The sequence below is a fragment of the Lontra canadensis genome, unplaced genomic scaffold (assembly GCF_010015895.1).
Source record: "Lontra canadensis isolate GAN:19392208 unplaced genomic scaffold, GSC_riverotter_1.0 scaffold54, whole genome shotgun sequence".
Taxonomy (NCBI): domain Eukaryota; kingdom Metazoa; phylum Chordata; class Mammalia; order Carnivora; family Mustelidae; genus Lontra; species Lontra canadensis.
In genome coordinates this window covers 13,744,789-13,750,788 of record NW_022631048.1, presented here as the reverse complement: position 1 = coordinate 13,750,788, position 6,000 = coordinate 13,744,789, and positions in this window count along the sequence as shown.

Genomic DNA, 6,000 nt, shown 5'->3' with positions numbered 1-6,000 from the left:
TGCCCTGGATTTCATGGGTGGGGGATATGCCAGTTGATGGGTATCGGCAGAAGAAACTTTCGAGGGAAAAAAGAAAACTCATCTGAGGACGCACAGTGAACTCACTTCAAATGCCCTTCGAGGACCCTGCCTCCCACGGACGCACACTACCCCCAGACGCCACCCCACCACACAGCGCGCACTCCCCGGCCCAAGGTCTCTCAGTGCTCGCCTTCGCCTGTCCTGCCTGTCCCGCTTCTGCAGCCCTGCGCAGCTCCAGATCCGCCCACCGAGAGGTAGCTCCACCCCCCCCACACGGTAATTGGTCGAGGAGGGTGGTGCCCCGAGCCCATTGGATGCCGCGCCTGCCTGTACCCGGCCGCCCTTACACCCGCCTCCTTGCGACTGCAGGTGGTCCCCAACAGGCCTCCTCACCCCAACACCTGGCTCTGTGCTGCAGGCACTGGCGGGTCATGGGCAGGGCCCCTCAGACAGCCGGCCCCTTCTGTGGACCCCCGTGACTACAGACCACCCATAGAGCACTGCCCCTTCCTTTCCTGCCACGGCCCTGTCTGCGGAGTTGTTCCTGGCTCCCAGCAAGTTCAGCTGCTCTCAGACCCTCCAGGGCTTGGGCTTTGGGGAATGCAATGGTTTCCCCCAGTTCGAAGGCAGTTTTAAGACCCAAAAAATAGGGGCGCCTGGGTGGCTCAGAGGTTAAAGCCTCTGCCTTCGGCTCAGGTCATGATCCCAGGCTCCTGGGATCGAGCCCCGCATCGGGCTTTCTGCTCCGTGGGGAGCCTGCTTCCCTTCCTCTCTCTCTCTGCCTGCCTTCCTGCCTACTTGTGATCTCTCCCTCTGTCAAATAAATAAATAAAATCTTTAAAAAAAAAAAAAAAAAAACCCAAAAAATAATGCTCTAAGCAGGAGGAGCTTCACGTTCTGGCGTCACCCATGGAGTGGAGAGTGCTTCTCAGACCTTCCGAGCATCCTTCTAAGATGCCCATTTGTGCTGGAAAATACACACATATGCTTGGCTCTCCAGGGAAGCTCCAGGATGAACGAGAACAACCGTCCTTCTGCGCTGCTGGAGATGTGAACCAGGAACGCTGGTTTTCCAATTAGAAAAAAACATATTAGAGAGGGCACGGATCGCATGGAGCACTAGGTGTGGTGCAAAAACAATGAATAGTGTTAAGCTGAAAAGAAATAAAAAATTAAAAATAAAATAAAATAAAATAAATATTTTTTAAAAAACATATCGTTATTGTCAACACTAAAGGAACAAACTCTTTTAAACATTTTAGAGAGAAAGGAAGAGAGATTTATTCAGACCCAAATCGGGACAGCTGCCTGGGAGACACAATCTTCCCGAGGAAGGGAGTGCTCCGGAGGAGGAGCATTCGGGGCAGGTTTATGTATTCGTTCTGTTTTGTTATACATACAGAGTAACACATCATCATGAGAAAGGACATTCTAGAAAGTTACAGACTTTTTCTTATGTTTTCAGTATGTGCATGGCTGTATGACTTTAATCTTATGGGAGTGGGGGAGACTCTTTTTTTTTTTTCTTCTCTTCATGTTTGCAATGGCATTTTTTGATTATCTTTTTCTTCTGGAAGCAGATATACAACATGGGCTTGGGGCAGAGATAGGGTCCGTGCTCTGAGGTTTTGCCCAGTCATTTCGAGCTTGGTAAAATGTTAAAGGATACCTTTCCTGTTAGCCCAGGATCCAGTTTGTGGATGGCAATAGATAAAAATTTCTATTATCATTCTAATTACTACCAAAGGGAAGAACATGAGACAAAAGCACCTGTAACAATAGTACCAAGAAATCAAAATGATGCCTACAGAAGGTTACCTGTTCCATGGTCAACACAGGTAACAGAGGTGATCACATGTGGGCTCCTTCCCTTCTCTTGTCCACATCTCTGAGACACACGGATAAGTTGAAGTCAGAATTTTAGAACCTCCCAACATCTTAGAGATGTCTGGCACCATTCCCTTACACTACAGAATAAAACAGAGTAGTTCATTGTCTCAACACTAATTTAAACATGAAGTCCCCCTAAAGCTTGGATACACTGTCTTAGTTCTTTCCCTGCAGATTTTAACTAATGTAAGTCATAGTCATACCATATAAACACTACAATGGTTGGCAAGTAAGTAATCATTGGTAAGAGAGTATTTTAGCAATGTTTATAAACATCATCTCACTTTGTAGAAGAAGGCTGAGCTGAGTGTTTTAAAATATTATTTCAGACCTGTCTTTTTTTAAGATTTTATTTATTTGCTGGAGAGAGTGAGACAATGTGAGAGGGAACACAAGCAGGGAGACAGGAAGAGGGAGAAACAGGGCCCCCACCAAGCAGGGAACCTGCCATAGGGCTCAATTCCAGGACCCTGGGATCATGACCTGAGCTGAAGGCAGATGGCTTAATGACTGAGCCACCCAGGTGCCCCTATTTCAGACCTGTCTTACAGCAAACTCTGAATATACCAGACCCTGAATCAATTTTAGAAAGATAGACCTTTCACTAATTTTAATATCATTTTAATATCAATTTAATTGTTAATTTATAAATTTAATATCATTATAACATATATGATATATAACATATATAATATATATAATAAAATATCAATTATAATGTCTCTATTCCTAGGAATCATTGAATATCTTACTCAGAGGTCCTCCACTGAGATAATTATCTTAATGATCGTACAGGGCAGAGGTTAAAAGGCCAACAAAATCTGCTCCACTTGGCCACACAACAATAAAATCCTGAGACCTGACATGTTTCCTGATCCAGAAGACCAGAGATAAGAGGGAAATAGTACCACGTATGGAATAACAAGGGATTTGGAGTCAGTTTGGGGATCCCACTTAGGTTTCTGACCCTAAGATCCTCTGTAACTTGAATCATCTCTGAGCCCCTGTCTAAGCATCTAGAAAATGTGACTGATAACATCTACATCCAAGTTTGGAAGTTTAAGAGGGAGAATTCCACAAAGAGCCAGTGTAGTGACTCTCAAAAGGAGGTGCTCAGGAAGACATGATGACTATTTCAGTCTATTTCTTTTCCAGAAGAAAGAACACATGTTGAACCTGTATTTCTAATAGGAGACTCCCAACCCTTAAGGAAGGCCAAGAACCAGCTATCGTGTCATATTTCACTCAGAAAGCGTGCTGTTGGACTGATGAGGACAATACAATAGCACCATCATTGTTAGTGCTGTGCAGCTTCCCATTTCCATACAGCCATGTTGTCCCTCTTAGCTCAGGGCCACCAGAAAGGGCAGCTCTGAGAGGACCACAGGCCAAGGCTGCCAGGTGTGGCTGGGGCAGGCAGAACTCTGACTTAAGGCTCAACTCCTGTCTGGTTAATTACACTGCTCTTCACAGAGTAGGATTGTCTGTGAGCTCTGATGTAGGAAAGGTTGAGAATTTCCCTAGTGATTCCCTCTCTGACCCATAGGATATGTAGCAAAGTTACATTTAATTTTTAAACATTGAGGGACTTCCCAGTTTTCTTTTCATTATGCCTATGATTCAACTCTCCTGTGGTCTAAGAATATAATCTAGTTAATTTCAGGCTTTTAAAAAGTGTAGATTTTATTCATATCATTTATTTGTGTCAATATCCTAGGACCACTGTAAAATAATGTACTCAGCACTTACTATGTAATGTTCCATATATGTCAATTACATCACATTAGTTACCAATGTTTTGTCTCCTTTTTCTATAAGATATTGAGAAAGGTATATTAAAATCTTCAAACAAGGGGCGCCTGGGTGGCTCAGTGGTTAAGCCGCTGCCTTCGGCTCAGGTCATGATCTCAGGGTCCTGGGATCGAGCCCCACATCGGGCTCTCTGCTCAGCGGGGAGCCTGCTTCCCCCTCTCCCTCTCTGCCTGCCTCTCTGCCTACTTGTAATTTCTGCCTGTCAAATAAATAAATAAAATCTTTTTTAAAAAATCTTCAAACAATGCTACTCTAATCAACATTGCATTGGCGAGTCCACCAAGCGTTATAAGGCAAGAGAAACAAAAAGAATTAGAATTGAGGGCATAATTCTGACTATTCATAGTATTCATTCTGACTTTGTACATAGAAAATTAAAAATAGTTTATAAATACACTATTAGAATTCAAAATAAAAAACTTGTAAATCTTAGAACCAAGGAAGCAATAGAGAAAGCAGCCATGGGGGAGAGATTTCTTATTCACAGAGGGAGGAACATCAGAATAACGTCAGACCTGTCCGCAGAGACCTGGCAAGCCAGAAAGGGCTGTCAAGACATATTCAAGATACTAATGAGAAGAACATGCAGGCAAGGATACCTTATCCAGCAAGGCTGTCACGCAGAAGGGATGGAGAGACAAGGACCTACTAGGACCAGCAGAAACTGAAAGAATATGTGACCAGAAAGCCAGCCCTACAAGAAATATTAAGGGGGTTCTATAAAAAAAAAAGAAAAGAAAAGAAAAGAAAGACAGGCCCAAGGGTAATATAGACCAGAAATTTACAATCTATAGAAACAACTTCACAGGTAATATTCATGGCACTAAAATCATATCTTTCAATAGTCCCTTTCAACCTGAAGGGCCTAAATGCTCCCATGAAATGGCACAGGGTTGTAGACTGGATAAAAAGTACCCATCCATATGCTATCTACAAGAGACTCATTTTGAACCTAAAGATACAACCAGACTGAAAGTGAGGGGATGGAGAACCAAGTTTTTCATGCCCACAGACCTCAAAAGAAAGCTTGGGTAGCAATTCTTATATCAGACAAATTAAATTTCAAACTAAAGACTAAACTAAACTAAAGAAATGCAGAAGGACACTATATCATAATTAAAAGGTGTATCCAAAAAGAAGATCTAACGTTTGTAAATATCTGTGCCCCCAACATGGAAGCAGCCAACTACATAAGCCAACCCTTAACCAAAATAAAGAATCATATTGATAGTAATACATAAACAGTAGGAGACCTCAACATTCTATTCTCAGCAATAGACAGATCATCTAAGCAGAAGATCAACAAAAAAACAAGAGCTTGGAATGACACATTGGACCAGACAGATTTCACAGATACATACAGACCATTCCACCTTTTAAAAACCAGAATACTCATTCTTCTCAAATGCACATGGAACTTTCTCCAGAACAGACCACATACTGGGTCACAAATCAGGTCTCAACTGACACCAAAAGACTGAGATGATTCCCTGCCAATTTTCAGACCACAATGCTGTGAAACTGGAACTCAACCACAAGAAGAAATTTGGAAGGAACTCAAACACTTTGAAGTTAAAGAACATCCTGCTCAAGGATGATTGGGTCAACCAATAAATTAAAGAATAACTTAAACAGTTCATAGAAACCAATGAAAATGAAAGCACATCAGTTCAAAACCTATGGGATATAGCAAAGGCAGTCCTAAGAGGAAAATACATAGCCATCCAAGTCTCTCTCAAAAAATTAGAAAAATCCCAAATTCACAAGCTAAGTTTACACCTAAAGGTCTTGGAGAAAGAACAGAAAATAAGGCCTAAAGCAGGAGAAGAGAAATAACAAAGATCAGTACAGAAATCAATGAAACAGAAACCAGAAAAAAGTAAAAGACATCAATGAAACTAGAAGCTCGTTCTTTGAAAGAACTGATAAGATTGATAAACGTCTGGCCAGACTTATCCAAGAGAAAAAGAGAAGGACCCAAATCAATAAAATCATAAATGAAATGGAAGAGATCATGACTAACACCAAGGAAATAGAAACAATACTAGGAGTTATTACCAGCAACTATATGACAACAAATTAAGAAATCTGGAAGAAATTGATGCATTCCTGGAAACTTACAAACTACCAAGACTGAAATAGGAAGACATAGATCATATGACTAGACCAATAACCAGCATGGAAGTTGAAACAGTAATCAAAAATCTCCCCAAAAAACAAGAGTCCAGGGTCAGATGGCTTCCCAGGGGAATCCTACCAAACATTTAAAAACAAAAT